The following is a 22995-nucleotide window of genomic DNA, read 5'->3' as shown; positions in this document are numbered from 1 at the left end:
TGAGTGAGGTCAAGCCTCAGACAACAAGAGTTCACGGAGCCATAAAAAATACAAGATATAGTTCATAGATAAAGAAAAAGTCTAATGCAAAATATAAGTGTGATCTTCAACCCAGGTAGTCCAACCCCTTGGGCCCTCCATCCAGACAATATTCTTCTCTTGAATTTGCGCCAACATGCTGATTTGATGATCAGTCGCATTTTTGTTCTTGTTGACTTCGTTAGTGAGCTTCTTCAAGGTAGCTTCAAAATTGGCAATTATTTATATGGCTTCTCCAGTCAAAGCCATCCTTCAGCTCATAGATGAACATGGTGGAGTGACCAGCTTGGAGAGATCTTTTGAGCTTCTTCCTATCTAGAGTCATATTCACATTCACTTGCAAGGAAATTTTGAAATATGTGAGTTTTCGAAAAAAACTCAGTAAGGGATCTAGGAGAGTCTTGATACCTTTCTTCATTTCTACATTTCCAAATCTACCACAAAATGTTAGAGGATAACATGTTCCAGCAAATATTAGTATCCTTCTTAACACCATCAATATATCCAGTAATAATTTCAAAAATATTCAAAGAGAAGAGGTAGTTGATATCAAACATACACCAAATACTTTTGGCAAAATAACAATCAAAGAAGATATGTTTGCAAGTGTCAAGAAGACCACAAAATCCGCAGACATCAAAATTGATAGAATCTTTCCTCAAAGGGAGTCTATCCAGAAGTAGGAGCCATCTAAAACATTCGATCTTAGGCTCAATGGGAGATTTCCACAGTTTGTCAAGGTGATTTTTCCACATATTATCATCTAACTCAATATACCAGAGTTTGTTAATATGAGAAATAATGTCTCTATTGGCATTAATGAATTTGTAAATATTCTTGGCTTTAATTTTTTCCACAACCGTACCATCAAGCCATTTTATCTTAAGAAATCTATGAGAGTCCACATGGCAGACTGTCGACAGGTCCTTATAGGCTTTGACGATCATGTTATAGGTCCTTTTCTGATAAATGGGACTTTGATATTTAGCACTGATATCATCCTAGTGGATAAGATTATCTTAATAAAAAAGACATATAAGTTGAGATGTTCCCAAATTATTCCAATGTTTAGCAGAGCATCCATAGAAGAGAGCAAGAGGTTTTCCAACAAGATGCAAATTCCATAAAATGGATCTTTCACCATAAATGAGTACCTTGATCAAAGAAGGCTTTACTAGTGATGTAAGGCTTAACATACTCTCAGGCCTTCCAAATAGTTCTAAAAACCAAAGAGCCTTGAACAATAATGGGAAAACCACCCTCTATGATATCACAAAGAGGGATGTTTTTCCAAGACTTAGTTGTTTTACGAATTCCTCTTTCTATATTTCTTCTAATAAGGACCTTCTAAGGCTCATCTCCCTCTAGGGAGTGAAAGATCCATTTGGCGGAAAGGGCAATCCCTTGAAGCTAGGTCTTTCAATCCTAAACCTCTAAGGAGTTTATCAGTGTGACACCAATCCCATTTGACAGTGTGCCTCTTCTTTTACCTTTACCATCAGACCAAAGGAAGTTCCTAATGGCTTTCTAGATTTCAAGAATTTGATAATTGTTAAACATCCAAGAAAAGGAGTAGTAAACACTATAAGAAGAAAGAATTTTTTTACAAACTGGAACCCTTCGTGTAAGAGATAGAGATCTGTTATGCCACTTACTGAGCTTCATGAAAATCTCCTCCTTAATCTAGGCCCACATATCCTTAAGGGAGGGATCTATGGAAAAGGGGATACCCAAGTAATAAATAATTTTTTGAGGCCCTCCCCATTGGTGGTTAAAGTTGCTAAACCAATCTGGGGTTTGATTAGTCCAGCTGAGGCAGATAGACTTAGCTTGGGAGATATGAAAGCCTGAGATAGAATAGAAGGCATTAAGCTTGGTTTGAAGAACTTCAAAATTGGACTCAATAGCTTCAACGAAAAAGTGACATACCATCAATGAAATGGAAATTAATAAGGTCAGTATCATTAGGAAGGGTAATCTTTTTAATAGTAGGAAAGAAGGAGTTATCTCTAATGATGTAGGATAGGGCATCTGAGGCGATGACAAAAAGGGCAGGGGCCAAGGGGTAGCATTGCCTAATGGATCTACCAAGGGGGAAAGAGTCTGAAAGGGAGTCGTTGACATCAATCAGTGTAGAGGCATCCTTAGAATAATCTTAACAAGATTACAAAAAATGGTGAGGAAGCCAAAAGCTTCAAACACAATAAGAATAAAGTCCCATTCAATCCGGTCATAGGCTTTTTCAAAGTCAAGTAGCAGTATAGCAGAGTTCTAATTAGAGTGTTTGGACTAGTTCATAGCTTCCTAGCTAGTGATCAAGTTCTCACGAATATATCTTCCTTTGATAAAAACCAATTTCGATGGGGCTCACAAACTTGGATAGGATGATTTTAGGTCTCAAGGCAAGAATCTTAGCAAGAACTTTATAAGACACATTTAGGAGAGTAATTGGCCTCCAATTTTTAAGCAAGGCTTTGTCCCCATCCTTCGAAATCAACTTAATAATCCCTCTTTTAATGAGATCATTTCCTAGGGTTCCTTTAGAATAAGCTTCAGAGTAAATATCATAGAGGTCTTTGCAAACCCAATCTGTATTGGCCTTATAGAATTTGATCGGCAGACCATCAGGGCCTAGAGCCTTATTGTTCTTCAGAGACTTAATGGCTTTCTCAATTTCATCTATAGAAATCTCTTTATCGAGTAAGTTTCCATCCTTCATGGAGATCCTATTAGGAATAAGACGTTTATAATCATATATGAGAGCCTTAGCTTCCTCAAAATTTTCAGAGGTGAATAAATTAGTATAGAACCTAACAAAAGCACCTTTGATACCATCAATATCAGTAATCTCTTTATTATCAACAAGGATTCTATCTATAGATTCATTAGCTTGGTTTTGCTTAAGAAGATTGAACAAAATTTTGGATCATATGCCCCCATTTTGGAGTCAGTGGGCACAGGATCTAATCTTGGCACCTCTAATTTTAACTTGTTGGTGTTTTCCTAAGATTATCCCAAGCCTACGCAACTTGAGTGCAAAAACTAGAATCATTGGGATCAGTTTGAACATTTACTTCAACAATGTGAAGCTTATCAGAGTGCACTTTCTTCAAGTGCCTATAATCTTTAACCTTCTTCTAACAATGATTTTAAGAAGGCTATGCCAGGTAGAAATATTGTGACTCTAGAGATCAATAGGGGAAAGAGAGAGGAGATTGTTCTGGTTGATGATCCTAATGAGATGGACAGTAGACAGAACATCTTCATCAAGAAGGAGAGAGTTGTTGATAATAAATCTAGGGTTATTAGCAATTTTACCAATAGTGGAATTAATATTTCTAACGCAAACAAAGACTGGGTGATGGTCTAAAAGCGAAGTGGGAGTCACAGTATATAAAATATAATGTGTATACAATGTATTGTAGATAAGAATATAATATATGTCAAATTTATTAAATTATATTATGTTATTACATAAATTACATGAAAATATTATTTTATTTTCAATTGTATTTTAAAATAATTTAACATCTAAGATAATGTTAATATTTTGATAAATTAAATATTGAAATTGATTATTATTTCATAAATAAGATAAATTCAACTAGAATGATATTAATATTGATAAGTATAAATTTATTGATATTGTAAATATAAGTTAAAATATTTGAAATTTTAGATATGCAATCTTTTATTTTTATACTTAGACATATAAATAAAATTTATTTATTTTTAGTACATTATTTTACATATATTTTTAAATATTTTATTTCTCTACATTTTTAATAATATAAGTATGTTAGTAAGTAAAATAATTAATAATTAACAATTATGTGGACCTAACAAATATTTGATGTAACATATTTATATAGCTATTATTAATAATGATTATTCCACCAATTCTCTATTTATCAAAATCTAAATTGTTAAAAAGTAAAAATAGTTATTCAATAAAAATATAAAGTGTAAAGGTAAATGTTTGGCGGTCTATGTGGGACCTCTCAGAGAGCACACGGTTAACTGAGCTAATGGAATTATTAATAATGAAGTGGAGGGTGATTCCAAAGTTATTATACAAGCCATGCACATAAAGATTAGTGCTAGGTGGAGGGTTAGTACTATCCTAAATGATGCGAATGCCCAAATGCAGAGATTTCAAAACCACAAATTTTGTCACATATATAAAGAGGAAAAATGGGTTACAGACTTAATGGTTGCCGCTGCACTACAAATGGAGGGGTTAAGGTGTTGAAGGGAGGAAAAACTGCTTCCACATGAGACAAGGGGCCTTATAATGAGGGAGGGATAGATGGGTATAGAAAACCATGCATAACACCATCAATTAGTACGTGTGGTAGTGTCATAAGGGAAACAATGGCTAACCTTTGTCTAGTAGGATTTTTTTACAACTCTAAAAAGGCACTTGGCACACTACTATTATAAGTGGAAAAGGCAACTTTGGGTGCTTTTTCAAGATTTATGGACACAAAATTTTGATGATATTGTATCATTTTATGGTGAGATCTTGGTGATTTTAAGTGTTTATTCCACTAACATTTCCTTAAATTCAATGAACATGTTGTCATACATTGTGATAACACAAGCACATTGAATATGTCTAAGAATCCAGTGTTGCATTCTAAGACTAAGTACATTTCTATCAAATATCACATGTTGAGAGAGAAAGTTGCAGAAAAGGAAATTAGATTAGAGAATGTAAGCACCAAATAGCAGATTGTAGATATTTTCATCAAGCCTCTTCCCAAAGAGACTTTTGAGTATTTGTGAGGTATGCTAGGGGTTATGCCCCCACCTACATATGAGTAGAAGATGCAAGAGTTCATCAATCCATTGTTATAGAGAACTATTGTTTGTTTGGACTAAATGTTGATGCATCCTGTATGGGGGAGTATGTATGGGGGAGTATCTGTAATGGACAGTCATTTAGGACTCTTGTTGGATGTTATTTTGAACAATGTCTTTGGACACTTGAGTAAGTCAGAGATAGTTATTGTAGAGATTGATGGTTGTTGAAATCTTTGACATTGATGTCAATGGGGGAGAGACTACAACATGAAAAATAGTTTGATATAGAGTACATTAAAGAGAGAGATTACTATTTGATACAAAGTACATTGAGGCATATCAATGGGGAGAATGATTGATAAAGAGGATTTGAAAAGAAACAATAACAATCTTTTATAGTTGGTATTTTTGGAACTAGATGTTTTTCATCTATGTTGCCATCAATGCCAAAGGGGGAGATTGTTATAAGCATGAATGTTTGTGATACTTCTATGGGGGAGTATTGTAAAAACATGATTAGATCATTATCATGATGATATGTCACATTCATGATTGTGTTTGTCATTGATGTCAACATAGCAATTTTTTGTGGTATTTGACAGAAGAACAGTAGAAAGATCAAGTTGGTACAGATAGATCGTTAAGCATTTTTACTAAGCGAGGTGAAAGGAAGATACTATTAAGTGTCTACTACATGTAGATAACCTTGGAAGCATAAGATATTATGGAAGAAGTCATGCAAGTTTTGGTGAAGGTTGTTCTAAGATAGAGTTTACAGAAGTATGTTCTAGTAAACTTGCTATATCTCTTAGTAGAATTGATATTTTGAGGAGCCAAAGTCAAAGATGTGTAGAATACATTCTAGAGATGATGTGGCTAATCTTGCTTGTCATAATGTTACATGTATATAAAGTTATTCAAGTTACAATGTGAAAGATCAATGTTATCGCTAAGTGTAACGTGTTCTTAGTGAGGTCCTATAATAATTAATTGAGAAGGTGTAATGGTTGACTCAAGAATTTTTTTTATGGATTCAGTATAAAGGAAGCACAGTTTTGTTTATCATGTATGGAAAAATTGTAAGAAGCACGAAGAGTGGAATGCGAAGATAAGCAGAGCAGAGCGAAGTTGGAGAAAACTTCATCGTTGAGGTTTTATTGTGAGATCTAAGGTTTGATATTTGGATCTGAGGTTCGTGACTTGGTCTACAAGGTTAGAAAATGATTGGTCCAATTGACAGGATAGAGGAAAGAGGTTAAAGCATAATACAGACAATTATTCTACGAGGAATAGTTGAGAGATCATTTGGACAATGAGTTCAGTTATCTTGCCTCAAAGGTTGTTTGGACAATGGGTCCTTTTGCCTTCTACAACTCCTAACCTTTTGCCTTCTACAACTCCTAACAAGGTTGGCACAACTCCTAGTAGGGTTGGAATCTCCTAATAGGGATTCAAAGTCTCTTAATAGGGACTAATATGTACTAAATGTTGTAATAGACTCCTAACAGGATCCATCCTCTAACAAGGAATATTTGTATTAGTACATCATCTCGTGGGCATCATTCCCATTGAGGTTTTCCCTCTGATCAAGGGTTTCCCTAGTTAAAAAATTTGGTGTAATTGTGTATGTATGTCTTGTTATTGTTTTTATTTACTTTGATTGAATGGTTAAGATTAATTCAGTGCCCTAAACATTCAACCTAGTTTATCAAGGAGCACAAGTGCTAGAGGAGATTTTGCTAGCAGTCTGATGAGGACAAAAAGATAGAAGGAGGAGTAGCCCTTCTAGTAAGAAGAGACAAATATGGTAAGAAAATTTAAATGTTGGACTTGTAATGAGTTTTGTCATTATGCATCTAAGTGTCCTAAAAGAGAGAAAAAGTATAAAGGAAAGTTCAAAGCTAGAAGAGATAGAGATTGTTTGTATGCAAATGAAGAAGATGATTTTGATGAACAAACAGTAAGTGCTAGTGATGATGAAATAGGATTTGTAGCTATTAAAATAGAAAGTCTAGAGAAAATGGCTTTGGTATCACAAGTTGAAAAGAAATATGATTAAATAATCGACAGTGGTTATTCACATCATATGACTGATGGTATGAACAATTTTGTTGACTTCCAAAGTCATGATGGAGGCATTGTTAGATTTGGAAACAATGCAACTTGCCATGTTAAAGTTATTGGATCTATAACTCTTCATGGTAAGACTAACACTGAGGATCTATATTTTGTTGATAGTTTGAAACACAATCTTTTGAGTGTTGGACAACTAGTGGATAAAGGTTATCAGTTATAGTTCATAGAGAAGACATGCATAATTAGAGACAAAGATGAAAAGATAATTGGAACAAGAACCAGATCTAGAGGTAATGTATTCCAGCTAAATTCCACTGAAATGACATCTTTGGTTGCAAAGGTAGATGACAGTTGGTTATGGCATAAGAGATTTTGTCATATAAACTTAAACAACATTGTGAAAACTAGTAGTATGTTTGCAGTTAGAGATTTGCCTAAGATTATAAAGCATAATAACACAATTTGTAAGCAGTATGTATTGGCAAAGCATACCAAAAATTCTTTTCCCAAAAAGAAGTCTACTACTATAGAAAAGTTGGAGATTGTACACATAGATCTTAGTGGTCCTACAAAGACTAAAGGATTCTATGGTGAAACATATTTCATGATTATTGTTGATGACTTTTCTAGGATGATGTGGGTTGCATTTCTTAAAGAAAAATATGAGGCATTTGATGAGTTCAAGATATTCAAGAATAGAGTTGAGGATGAATCAGTTGGAACACCTATGGTAACTAGACACAAGTTATCTACAAAGGATGAGACACCTACTGTTGAACAGAAGAAGTAAAGATCTATGATTGGAGGGTTGCAATATTTGACTCACACAAGGCTGAATATAGAAAATGCAATTGAAATTATTGTGATATTTCAAATTAATCCTAGAGAAGCACATTATGTAGTCGACAAAAGGATAATTAGATACCTGAAAGGAGCACCAGAGTTTGGATTGTGGAATGAAAGATCTAATGATTTCATTTTATATGCTTATATTGATGCTGATTGGGCAGGCCGTATGGATGAAAAAAAGAGCACCAGTGGTGGAGCCTTCTTTCTTGGAGGAAGACTAGTTTCTTGGTTAAGTAAGAAGTAGGAATGTACCTCACAAAGTACAATAGAAGTAGAATATGTTGCAAGAGTAAATAATTGTAATCAAGTTGTTTGGATGAAGCAAATGTTGAACGATATAAGGATAGAATTCAGTGAACCTATTGTCATACATTGTAATAAAACAAGCATAGTGAATATGTCTAAGAATCCAGTGTTGCATTCTAATACTAAGCACATTTCTATCAAATATCACATGTTGAGAAAGAAAGTTGCAAAAAAGGAAATTATATTGGAGTATGTAAGCACCAAAGAGCAGATTGTAGATATTTTCACGAAGCCTCTTCCCAAAGAGACTTTTGGGTATTTGAAAGGTATGCTAGGGGTTATGCCCCTACCTACATCTGAGTAGAAGATGCAAGAGTGCATTAGTCTAGTGTTACAGAGCACTATTGTTTGTCTAGATTGAATGTTGATGCTCCCTACATGGGGGAGTATCTGTGATGGAAAGAGTCATATAGAACTCTTGTTAGATGTTATTTTGAATAGTCTCTTTGGACACTTGAGCAAGTCAGAGACAAGTGTTGCATAGATTGATGGTTGTTGAAAACTTTGACATTGATGTCAGTAGGGGAGAGATTACAACATGAAAAATAGTTTCACGTAGAGTACATTGAAGAGAGAGATTATTGTTTGATATAGAGTACATTGAGATATATCAATGGGGAGAATGATTCATGAAGAGGATTTCAAAAGAAAGGATAATAGTCTTTTATAGTTGGTATTTTTGGAAGTAGACATTTTTCATCTATGTTGCCATCAATGCTAAAGAGGGAGATTGTTGGAAGCATGAATTGATGATACTTCTATGGGGGAGTATTATAGAAACATGATTAGATCATTATCATGATGAAATGTTACATTCATGACTGTGTTTGTCATTGATGTTAACATAGCAATTTTTTGTGGTATCTGATAGAAGAACAACAGAAAGATCAAGTTGGTACAGACAGATCGTTGAGCATTTTCACTAAGTGAGGTTAAAGGGAGATACTACTAAGTGTCTAATATATGTAACTAACCTCATAAGCATAAGATATTAAGTCTGGAAGAAGTTATGCAAGTTTTCGTGAAGGTTGTTTTGAGATAGAGTTTACAGAAGCATGTTATGGTAAACTTGTTATATCTCTTAGCAAATTGATATTTTGAGAATCTGAAGTTAAAGATGTGTAGAATACATTCTAGAGATGGTGTGGCTAAGCTCACTTGTCATAATGTCACACATATAGAAAGTTATTTAACTTACAAGGTGAAAGATCAATGTTATCACTAAGTGTAATGTTTTCTTAATGAGGTCCTATAATAATTAATTGAGAAGGTGTAATAGCCAACTCAAAGAATTGTTTTATGGATTCAGTATAAAAGGAAGGACATTTTCCTTTATCATGTTTGGAATGTATGAACGATTTCAAGAAGCATGAAGAGAAAAATGCAAAGATAAGAAGAGCAGAAAGAAGTTGGAGAAAACTTCATTGCTAAGGTTTTATTGTGAGATCTGAGGTTTGTGACCTAGTCTACAAGGTTAGACGGTGATTGGTTCAATTGACAGGACAGAGGAAAGAGGTTAAAGCATAGTAGAGACAATTATTCTGCAAGCAATAGTTGGGAGATCATTTGGATAGTGAGTTTAGTGATCTTGCCCTAGAAGCTATTTGGAAAGTGGGTCCTTCTACCTTCTACAACTCCTAACAGGGTTGGCACAACTCCTAGCAGGGTTGGAACCTCATAACAGGGATTCAAAGTCTCCTAAGAGGGACTCATATGTACTAAATGTTGTAATAGACTCCTAGCAAGGTCCATCCTCTAATAATAAATATTTATATTAGTATGGGCATCATTCGCACCAGGGTTTTCCCTCTGACCAAGGGTTTCCCTAGTTAACAAATTTGGTGTAATTATGTATGTGCATCTTGTTATGGTTGTTGTTTACTTTGATTGAATGGTTAAGATTAATTAAGGTTGATAATTGTTTTAATTGGATAATTGATTCAAACCCACACCCCTTCCCCCCCACTCGGTGGACTATTGTTTCTAACAATGGGTACACCAATAAGAAAAAATATACGAACCTTAGTCAAGCCAAGACTCGCTTTCGATCCAATTCCTCAAAGAGTCCTCTTGTCGATTTCCCCTAAGTTTGTCTTCCTTTTGTTAAAGGTATCTCACACCAAATTTACAAAATTATCTCAAAAGGAGGGTTTTTTTGTACTTGCAAGCCCTTCTCCCTCACACAGAGTCATCATTTTCTTCTCAAAGACTCTAAGAGCATCTTTTCTAATTTTGGCTTCTACAAGGTATCTTGCTTGTGTGGGTTACCATATATTGGTGAAATTGAATGCTCCTTAGATACTAAGATCAAAGAGCATGGAGCTAACATCAAGAATGAGCCAATTTTTAAGCCTTCCCTAGCTGAGCATTCTACATCATCTAAACTCCAAATTTGTTTAGAGAACATATAAATCCTTTACAAGGAAGATAATGTCTTTAGGAGGAAACTAAAGGAAGCCATAGAAATTACCAAACACCCTATTAACCTTAATTGTGATGAGGGTTGGGGTTTCAATACCTTATGACATCCTTTACTATCCTCTATCAATAGTTGAGGTCATCTCCATAACTAATTGAACTTCTCCTTGTTGCTCATGGGGTTTTCTCATGTCTAGATCCTTGTTGTGCTTAGTTGCATCTCTCTTCTTGCTCTCCTATCTTGTCCCCTTCCCCACCTTTGGACGTTCCTGTCACCTTGTTGGGTTTCTTTTTTTATCTTCCTTTTCCTATTCTTTTCCCCTTGTGTTTGTGTCTTTGCATCTCCCTTGAGTTAGTTTTTTGTGTCTTTCTTGTTTCACCTTTGTTATTTTCTCTCTTTCCTAGTTATCATAGTGATTTTTTGGTTTTTCTTAGTTGTTCCATGCTTTTGTTTTGTGTTGCCTTTTTTTTTTTTTTATGAGCTTTCTTCCTAGTAGTTCTATAGATTATTTGAGTTATTTTCCTATGTAGGTTGTTCAATTAATGTATTTTTATTTGCTTGTCTTTTGTTCCATATTTTGTCTTGGCTTTTTTACTATTTTCAGTACTTTTTTCTTTGTGTTTTATGTCTTCCTCTTTTTCTCTTTTTGGTGTTCTCATTTATGTGGTGTATTTTATTTTTTCAGTATATTTTTATTTTTAATATTTTCTTATTAACATGTTTTCTTTATTTGTGTTATCCCAGGTTTGAGTTCCCCCCATATTGTTTTATTCTTCTTTTTAGTCATCTTGGTTTCTTTTTGGTATTTTTCTTTGACCTTTATTCTTTTTTATTATTCTCTTTATTACTCATTTCTTATTTTGTGTTCCTTATTTATGTGCCTTTTTTTGTTTTTGGTCTTTTTGTTACTGATGTTGCTTTATAGTTGGTGCTAATTTATTTGAGGTAACTTTTATTTATTTTTCTTTCTATTTTGGTTTGTGTGTTGTTATTCTCTCATATGCTTTAGTTTGTTTTATTTCCATTGTCTTTATTAGTATTTTCTTTTTCTATTATTCTTATTCTTGTTAGTGGTGTAGTTTATTTTATTTTTGTTGTCATTTTTATTGTTACTTTTTTATTTTATTTTATTATGATTATTATTTTAGTTTCTTTTATTCTTTTTGATGTAAATTTATCGTGGATTAAGTTGTTTCATTTTGAACTTGTGTTCTATTGTTAGTTTTTGTATTGCTGTACAAGTTTCAACCCTTGATTCTCCTCATTTTTGGTGCCCCTCCCTCTCCATTTTTCTCTATTTTCCTGTTAGATTTGCATTCTCTATAGCTCTACTATTATTCTCTCTTTCATCCTAAGGATGGATTATAGAGTGTGATTTGAAACATTGATGATAAACTTTGATACATAATTAGATCCATAAACACTACAAAAATATACTCATGGATTGTGGAAACTTATGGAATTAAATGAAGAAATTATTAACCAAAAAGCATAATCAAATCAATGAATACTAGTTTTTAAAGTTTATTTGTATGAGATATATTATGTGGGTTATGCTTTAGCATGTAAGGTAACTAATTATTTTGTTTTTTAAACATGATAACTTAACAAATGGGAACACGTCAAATATATTAGAAACTATCCAATTTGGAAGTGATCAAGTGCCTAAATATGAAAGTAAGTGAAAACAACAATAGGGAAAATGCACCAGTAATGGCTTGACATAGAATAATCACTCAGTTTTTGTCATAGTGACCCTCCAATTAAGGTTCACTTAAATAATCTCATATATATCAATAGTGGATGATTTTGTACTAGTAGTTCATCAATTTATTTATTTTAAGTTTTTTTTTCCATGATTGGCTGATTTGTACACCACTATTAGATATTTGTGAACCACTACTACAACATTTGTGTACCATTACTGGGAAATTTATCCACAAGTACTAATAGTTTTGAGTGAATGATTATTCATATAGTGGGGTCATGTATCAGTTGTCACTTTGAAATGACCATTTTTTAACCCTTTTGCACATCACAAATCCTACAATGTGCATTGTAAATATCCAAGGCCAAAACCTTAGCTTTAAATAGATAAATCACATAAAAATACAACTAAGAAAAACATCACAATCCAAAATCACTTGCTACCTCAATTAAGCATGCAAAATTATTTATAGCCACTTCTAGCACATTTCCCCTTATGATTAGTTGGAGAGAATATTAATTATAAAAGAGAACTAGTAGTTCTAAGCTCTAACTTAAGAAAATTTATTTTATGATTGTATTAATGGTGGGTTTAGGCAGGCTTGGTTTTTTTTTTTAGTTCTTATGATTATGGGTAGAGCACTACTTATTTTGCAAAGTTAACACGCTTATATAACTTTTTTTATTATCTTTAGAATTGTATTTATATTTGATAACAATATTAGACTCAACATATTTGAGTTGTAGATGCTTGCCTAAATTAACAAATATGAAGGAATCATAATTTTTTCTACTAAAAATATAAATAAGATTATGGAAATTTGTCAACTTGAGAATCACCATTTCATTTGACATATTTCCTTTATCTTCAGAGTATTTTATGTGGTTTTATTGTTTATCTTCAAATTTTATTTATATTTAAGAGACACTCTAGAATATATAGTAGTATTTTTGGGCTAAGATTGTGTGTAAATTTTTAACATCTATATTTCAAATCATACTCCATGATCTAACATTAGGATGGAGTATGATCATCCTAAGGTTGGATCATGGAGTATGATCCAAAATGTTGATGCTAAATATAATGCCTTGCTTGGAGATCCTTGGAACAAGGATGAAATACAAGCCAAGATATTTTTTTTATTTACAAGTATAAGTGCGCAAGGTAACAACATACATAGATCACAGAGATCACAATGAAAGACTTAACCACCATCTCAACAACCAATAGATCTCCTGATGCCACTACTTGAACTGACAACAGAAGATACACAATTGAATTCAAAACAAGACATACTGAATCTAGAATGTGACACCAAATGATTGAAGAGAACATAAGGGAGTACCCTAAACACTTCCTGAAAAGTTTGGGTCTTATCAAAAAGTGTTTGCTGCCTGCCCGCACAGGTTTTTGCAATTTCTAGGCAATACTTTAAATTAGTACTGGGTAATACTTTCCAATGTCGCATGACATTTCTAAAGAGGCAAGGCGATACTTCCAAGGATAGGGTGACACTACTCTTAAGAGTGTGCAATACTTTACTAGTATTGTACGACACTTCACCAAGGAGGGTGCGATACTTTCTAGTATCGCACAAAATTCCTTCTTAAGGGGTGTAATACATTCTAGTATCACATGAAAAAATCCTAATGGGAATGTGACATAAAATTTTGTCACCCCATGCTAACACATGGTCACCTAGGAAAAGAAAGAAAACACAAAAAGGCAACAAAAGAGGTTAAACTGGATTCAAAATCTCCACACCAAGGAGTATTGGATCCACAATTCTAGGCGTGAACACTCAAACACACTATTCAAAGAAAAAAACTACATCTAACCATCAACAATCAGAAAAGGGAATGTACAGAAGGAAACATCGCAAAGTACAAAAGCAACATCGTAGTAAATGGAAATAACATCGCAATGAGTAGTAGAAATAAACTAAATATTGGGTTCTTCCCAACTATCAATGGAATCATAAGACCATCATTGGCCCTAGCCATCCTCCATATGTAACATCCCAAGCCATCGATCAGATCGTCAATACTATCGTAATAGGGGTGTCACTACAAAATATACTACAACATAAGCATAAGGAAATCTAACATGCTAGAAGTAAAGAATAAGATAATCCTACAAGTAGATAACATAACCTATCACATGATAATCATCATAGAAAGGAAATGCATTAATAAAAACATCATCTAAACATGATATACAAGCATCTCAATGAAAGCATGAATCACAAGAAAGCATACTTTGGAACTTGAAGTACCAAGTGAAAACATTCAGCAATGGTTGCACTAGGACAAAGACTATCTTTGTACACTGATCTCTAGCAGCGGTGTAAGTAGCTATGCCTCCCAACCACATGGTACCCACAAGTCCACACTCATTGTGTTGATGGAGATAATGATCCAACCACAATCACACACAAAGAAAAAGTCCATGGACAACACACACGCCAGGCAGTATGATGACTGTAACCAAGACAAAGACAACGCATAAACTATAGGTCCTGGTCAGACACTCAAAGGGCTACTAAGTAGGGGCTGACATCATGGAGAGTCGCTTTGCATTGACAAGCCCAAGCTAATATTAGAAGCTCAGACTTCCCAATGGAAGTAGCACATCCTGAACCCTTTTATTATCTTAAGTTTTATTACCACCCAGTGTGTTATTTTAGTTATCACTTATTTAAAACTTCATTTCCTCTACCAACCCTCTAGGCATAATGATAACTAGGTTATGGGATAGAAGCCCCCTACATATGCTACCCTACCCTACCCATGCTCATCCAATGATGAGTGCTCGTAGGCATGCAAATATCAAACCCAACCCCATGATCATAATTTTTGGAAGTACCACAGAAGATTAGGCATCACAAGTCACCTGATAGATGTATATGCACGTACTTGTTTGGTGCACCACAATCATGAAGATCAAAACACAAGGACTGGATGAGAACACAAAGCAAAAAAAACTCAATCAAAAATAGAATCGAGAGGATAGATGCAACGTGCATCCCAATGCAACATAAAAGTACAATAAGGGTCTGATCAACATCCAAATGGATCATCCAAGCTCACGACCAAACTCATGCCAAGAAAACTTAAGAAAAAAAGGTGGCACATAAAACGAGGTAAAAACCCCAAAATTTGGAAAATTTCAAAATTAAAAACCATTTGGCTTTTGGGTGTAAAATCCCCAAAAATCCAACAATAAATGATTTTGGACACTATATGCAAAAATGACCAACACAATGCCTCAAAACCCAAAACCCCATCCTAAAAATAGGAAAAACATTCATACTTGACCAACCGAGCAGAACTAGCAAACAAAAATGCAAGGGAACACTACTTCTTAGCTGCCTAACATACTGCTACAAGAAACAAAAGCTGAAATAGAGTGAAAATAATAAAACGGGAAGGCCGTACCTAACAAAAAAAGGGCAGAAACCAAAACTTGCAGAATAAAATAAATATCTTACCAAAACCACTGAAAGTGATGGCAAAGCAAGAACTCCTTGAGCTGGATCCAACAAGTCTAATCTCGTGAAAAACCCACGCTCACAGCTCCCAGAATGAACAGAAATCAAATCCTTCAGAGGAGGATTATCCAAAGAGCTCTTAAATTTCTATTTGAAAAAGTGAGAAGTCCATAAAAAAAAACTCATTTTCAATATTTATTCACTTTTTGAGTGAATACTCTATTAGGGCACATTGCCAGTTAGACCAACTAGATTCCAAATCAACCCAAATGAAAATAGTTATTTTCTGTAACAGAAATTCACCTAAGGCAAAGCTTCCATAAATTAAATCCAAAAATATTTAAAGCCCGAAAACCAAAAATCACTAAAAAATCACTTAACAACTTTCACAACAATGTGAACCTCTAAATGCACAGAAACACTTACTTGTTTAATCACATAATGCAAATAAGCTCAGATTTAATAATCACTAAAAGATTTTAATTTAAACAATTAAAATAAGGATATGTCAACCATACATGGACTACATTAGTAAAATACAAACAACTAAATCACTAACTCCATGTGCCACTGCCAAGGATATAAATCATGCACACTAAAACACACGATCAAGTGCAATTCCATATATTATAATAGCTAAAGCAATTAATGCATTAAATAACTAATTAATCCATTTACACCACTCACATTCACAGAAAGTGTAAAGATACATGAATGAAGTAAATAACCATAGCATAGAATCCAGCTCATAACATAATCGATAAATATTTCCAATAAACCATATAATCAAATATCCTCATAGATCTACTGTCATCTCAAAATAACATCAATATGCAAATATGATAAATTGAATAGTATAGCAATAAAGTATCTATGGTACTAAATTAAAGTATAACATCCGACCCTCCGGTCATCTCAAAATACAAATAACAATAAGAGTATCAAGTACCTCTCAAATCAAAATATACAAGGTACATACTACAAACACTAGAGGCGTTGCATCCTCCCCCCCTAACATAGAATTACTCTTGGAAGCCAGAAAAAAGGTAGGGCTACAATCCCCTCAGTCATGTAGTGTCCTCTCAAGTCAGAAAGGTCTCATCGCTCGGGCCCATTGGACCCTTACCTGCTCTATATCCCAACCTTGCAAGGTCAGCCTTCAGTGTTGTAGGATACGAATTGCCTCCAAAGTAAGCTACTTGTCCGCTACCTACAAAGCATCCCAATCAAGAAGATGGGTCACATTCAGAATATATTGTCTCAAAACAAAAACATGAAAAAAATCATGGATGCGCGATAGGCTAGGTGGCAACTCTAGTCGATAAGAAATAGGACCAATCCTCTTGAGGATCTTAAAAGGTCTAACAAAATGTGGCACCAACTTAGAGCCTTTCCCATAATGGATGGGACTCTTTCTCAGACACACTCTCAAAAACACCCTATCACCAATAGAATAGTGATGATCTAACCTATGGGAATCTACATACTTCTTCTACCTATATTGAGCAATAACCAAATTCTCCCTAATGCAAACAACCTAGTACTCCATATCCTAAAACATCTCTGGACCCAAAAGAACTTGGTCCTCTAAGTGATACCAACTAAAAGGGGTACGACATGGTCTACCATACAAGGCTTGAAAAAGTGACATGCCAAGAGAACTATGATGCTCGTTGTTGTATGCAAACTCAACAAGGTACAAATAGTCCTCCCACTTCACCTGCCTATCCATAACATACATGTGAAGCATATCCTCCAAAACCTAATTTACTCTCTCAGTTTGACCATCGATCTCTAGGTGATAAGCCGAACTAAAATTGAGTTGCACACCCAAAGCATGTTGGAGAGATGTCCACAATGCAAAAGTAGACATTGGATCTCTATCCAAAATAATCTGATGAGGAATCCCATACAAATGAATAATATCTGCCAAGGAAACATGCGCTACAGAAGAAGCTTTAGAGGATGCTCTCATGGGTGAAAAATGTGCTACCTTGGACAATTTGTCCACTATCACCATGATACAATCATGTCTCTATGATGACATAGGTAACCCTATGATAAAATCAACAGATATTGTACCCCATTTCCACTTTGGAATGGTATGTGGCTACAAAAGACCTGTCAAATGCTGATGCTCTACCTTCACTCTCTAGCACTCAATACATCTAGCAATAAAATCAGCAACATTGTGCCTCATCCCTACCTAGAAGTACAACTGTTTGAGATCAACATGCATCTTCTTAACACTAGGATGTGTGGAATATGGTTCATAACGCACTTCTGATAAAACCAAGGTATGAAGATCTCTCAACATAGGCACATAGATATGCCCCAAGTGTTACAGTAGTCCATTGGACTCAAGCATGTAACCTTAAAATCTCCCCTCAAGGGTATGCCTAGACTCAGTCTCCACCCTCACCTCCTGATACCAAGTGTCACTAGGCAAAGCCTCCAAGATACAACCTCACAAATGCACTCCCAATGACATTACTAATACTTCATGTCACCTCCCACTTAAAGCATCTATGATGACATTATCCTTCCCTTTAATGTAATGAACATCAAAGTCATACTCACACAAGAATTTCATCCAACGACATTGTTGTGCACTTAGGTTTGGCTAAGTAAAAATATATTGCAAGCTCCTATGATCCCTATGCAACTCAAACAAGTGTCCCAAAAGAAAATACCTCCAATGGACAAGGGCATGTACTATGGCTGCGAGTTCCAAATCATGAATGGGGTAGTTAAGCTCATGGTCTTTGAGTTTCCTAGACTCATATGCCCTACATCAACACCGCATCCACACCTTCCAATCAAGCATTTGTGCAAAGCATGAAATCACCTACATGATTAGGCACTACAAGGATAGGTGCACTGGTCAAACACTCCTTAAGAGCATTAAATGTTGCCTCACACTGGTTTGACCAAACATACTTCTTCCCTTTCCTCTGAAGAGAAGTGATGGAATGAGCTACTCATGAGAAATCCTTCATGAAGTGACAACATGAACTCGCCAATCCCATGAAACTATGAACTTATGAAACATTAGTGGGTACTGGCCAATCCATGATAGCACGAATCTTCTCCAGATCCACTACAATTCCATCACCTGTAATGATGTGTCCCAAATACTTCACCTCAAACTATAAAAACCCACATTTACTCAAGTTGCCATATAACTGATGGTCTCTCAAGTAATGTAATACTTAATGTAAATGGACTTCATTCTCCTTCATAGTCTTTGAATAAATCAATATGTCATCTATAAATAAAATGACACACTGATCAAGGTAGGTGCAAAATACACCATTCATCAAACTCATAAATACTGATGATGCATTGGTTAACCTAAAGGGTACAACCATGAACTCATGCCCATACCATGTACACAAAGTTGTTCAATGAATATTAGCCTCTTGAATACGAAGCTAATGGTATCCCAACTTAAGATCAATCTTTGAGAACACTCATGCTCCCTTTATCTAATCAAACAAGTCAACTATCCTTGGCAAAGGATAATGATTCTTGACCGCCACCTTATTCAACTATCAATAATTGATGCAAAAACATAAAGAGCCATCCTTCTTCTTCATGAAGATGACTGGTGCACCCCACAGGGATACACTAGGATAAATATGGTGCTTGGCCAACAATTTCTAACTACAATTTGAGCTCACTCAACTCCTAAGTAGTCATGCAATAAGGAGCTCATGAAATCAGCTCTACTCCTGGTACAAGATCAATTCAAAAATCAATGTCACATTGTAGTGGCATACCTAAAATTTCATCAAGGAACACATTTGCATACTCATGAAGGAGTGGATGATCATCAAGTGTCATTGTACAATTCTTAGCTTCCTTGAGATCACTGAAAAACACAAGAAACAACTAACAACCTTTTCACATTATCCATTTTAGTTGATTAGCTAAGATCATCCAAAGTATGACTAGTCTTAGGACTCCCAAAAGTTCCACCTACCCACCTGTGTCATCAACACACTGTACCATCTTACAATGACAATCAATACTTTCTTGATGGGAAACTAACTAATCTATGCCCAAAACAATGTCATATGATCCCAGAGGTAGAATGCATAGATCCACTATGGTGGTGACGGTTCCTAAATTCAAAACACAACTCTAAACCAATGAGTCAAAAACCACCTTAGAACTTGTGGCTAACTCAACCTACCACCTATCGATCTGATGCATTGCTACTAGCCCACATCGTTGAACAAGAGATGGTGATATAAAAGAATCTGAAGCACTAGAGTCAAACAAAACTAAAGTTGAAATACCATGCAACATACTTGTAGCCTCAACTACTATTACCTGATGATTTGCTTGATAGTTGTCAGTCACCACAAAGACTCTGTGACTCCTACTAGCATCTCCAATAGTAGGCTCAGACCTCATTGGGCCCTTACTAGTTCCTGAGGATGGTTAGATTGAAGACTCAAAAGATTTATGGCTAGGATAGCCACAAGAATAATAGTTTCCTACAAAGTTGGAACCTATTCCATGACCACCCTGGGTAGCATTAGGGTAAGGTGCACTACTCCTGCTAGAATTTTGTTGACTGCTTTGAGGAGGATGATCCTGGTGTGATTTATGTCCTTAGTTTTGGTTATCTCTTTTATTACCCAAGGTGCCAGAATCCTATCCACCCTTGGTCCAAAACCTCTTCTTATTCCTACAATGCGAGCCACCCTGGGAGGGTTTTGATTGGGCTTGGCTTTTTCTAGAAGACTGAGTGAACTATGCATTGTGTCCTAAATTCCTTGCACTTTGGTTCTAAGAGCCATATTTGCTATTGAATCCTCGAGCCAAATTCTCCTTTGTAATACGTGCCTTCTCAATGGCGAGAACAAGAGTCCTAGGCTGATGCATATAGACTTCTCCAATGAGGGCATCCTTAAGGCCTCAGATGAAATGATGAGCTCAGAGTAAATCATCATGGTTGTAGCATGAATACTACCTAAGCTCAAAGAATCAAATTCTGTACTAGTCCACCATCATGTTTCCTTGCCGAAGTGAATGGAACTCATCAACACGAGCCTCCTTGAACTGAGGAGATAAGAATCTCTCTCAAAACCTCTCCTCAAAGATCTCCGAGGTGAGGTTTGCAACACTAATTTGAATCTTCTAACTCTCAATATTCCACCAAATGGATGTGTGGTCCCTCAATTGCATAATCTCACAATGCGCCCTCATGCTAGTTGAATATGGGTACATGGTGAAGCAGTGCTGCATGTCCAACAACCTAGTCTCAGTCTTGAGGCCACTTCCCTTGCCATCATACAATGGTGGTTTGGATTGCTAAATAGACTTCATGATATCCAACCTAATGGAATCTTCATTGTTGTGGTCCTTACCACCCTAATAGTGGCCTCTACCACCTAGTGCAATACGTGAACTCTCACATTCACATTCCTCCTCTCTATGCTTTGAATGATGGGAATCTCCATTATGAGATCCCTCTTCTCAATCCTGATCCTATCAGTGCTCCTCAACATGAGGGCCCAACTAAGCAAGAATTTCCTAGAGTACTAGCAACAATGCCTCCATGCTATTCTGATTAGAATTATTATCCTATTCTCCCCCTCCTTCCTGATGTCCTTCTTCTTGGTGTTCATCTCCACTGTTACCACTATAGGTACCACCACAACCACTAGGTCTATGTACAAGAGGCATCTCTCTAGAAATAGCAAGATAATGTCAGGACAAGAAGATCATAAGAATAACAGTCAAAACCATGAACTAACAAGATATCAAACTATTAATCATAATATAATAATACACAAAAAAAAAACAAAATCATAGTGGAAGCATAACATAGAGATCTCAATGTTGCAACATGGGCTTTGATACTAGATGTAATGCCCCACAAGCCAAGATATTTTTTTATTTACAAGTGTAAGTGCACAAGACAACAACATACATAGATCACAAATATCACAATAGAAGACTTAACCACCATCCCAACAAGCAATAGATCTCCTAATGCCATTACCCAAACTGACAATAGAAGACGTACAAATGAATTCGAAACAAAAGATACCAAATCTAGAATGCGACACCAAAGGATTGAATAGCACTTAAGAGGGTACCCTAAACACTTCTCAAAAATTTTGAGTCTTACTAAAAAATGCTCGTTGCCCGCCCACACAGGTTTTTGCAATTTCCAAGTGATACTTTCCACTATCATGCTACATTTCTAAAGAAGCAAGGTGACACTTCTAGGGATAGGGAAACAGTACTCTTAAGAGTGAGCGATACTTTACCAGTATCATATGACTCTTCACTAAGGAGGGTGCAATACTTTCTAGTATTGTATGACATTCCTTCATAAGGAGTGCTACTGAAAGATAGAAACTACATCTAACCATCAACAATCAGAAAAGGGAACATACAGAAGGAAACATCGTAGGGTACAAAAGCAACATCACAATAAATGGAAATAACATCACAATGAGCACTAGGAACAAACTAAATACACAGTTCCTCCGAACAATCAATGGCATCATAAGAACATCGTGGGCCCTACCCATCCCCCACGCGTAACATCCCAAGTCATTGATCAGTTTGTCAGTACTATCTTAATAGGGACATCACTACAAAACATGATACAACATAAGCATAAGGAAATCTAACATGCTAGATGTAAAGCATAAGATAATCCTACAAGTAGATAATATCATCTATCACATGCTAATCATCATAGCAAGGAAATACGATAATATAAACATCATCTAAACATGATATACAAGCATCTCAATGAAAGCATGAATCACAAGAAAGTATACTTCAGAACCCAAAGTACCAAGTAAAAACATCCAACAATGGTCGCACTATGACAAAGATTGTCTCTGTACACTAGTCCCTAGTAGTGGTGTAGGTAGTTATGTCTCCCAACCATGTGGTACCCACAAGTCCACACCCACTGTGCTGATGGAAATAATAATCCAACCACAATCACTCACAAAGCAAAAGTCCATGGCTAACACACATACCAGATAGTATGATAACTGAAACCAAGACAAAGACAATGCATAAACTACAGGTCCTGGTCAAATACTCAAAAGGCTACTAAGTACGAGCTGACATCATGGAGAGTCACTTGGTATCAACAAGCCTAAGCTAATATTGGCAGCTCAGACTTGCCAACGAAAGGAGCACATCCTGAACCCTTTAATTATCTTAAGTTTTATTACCACCTAGTGTGTTATTTTAGTTATGACTTATTTAAAACTTTCTTTCCTCCGCCAACCCTCTAGGCACAATGATCACCAAGCT

This window comes from Cupressus sempervirens, chromosome 2, assembly GCF_028749045.1.
Source record: "Cupressus sempervirens isolate cs-2001-9-10 chromosome 2, ASM2874904v1, whole genome shotgun sequence".
Lineage (NCBI taxonomy): Eukaryota > Viridiplantae > Streptophyta > Pinopsida > Cupressales > Cupressaceae > Cupressus > Cupressus sempervirens.
The sequence above is the reverse complement of the archived record's forward strand: the minus strand, read 5'-3'. Positions refer to the sequence as shown.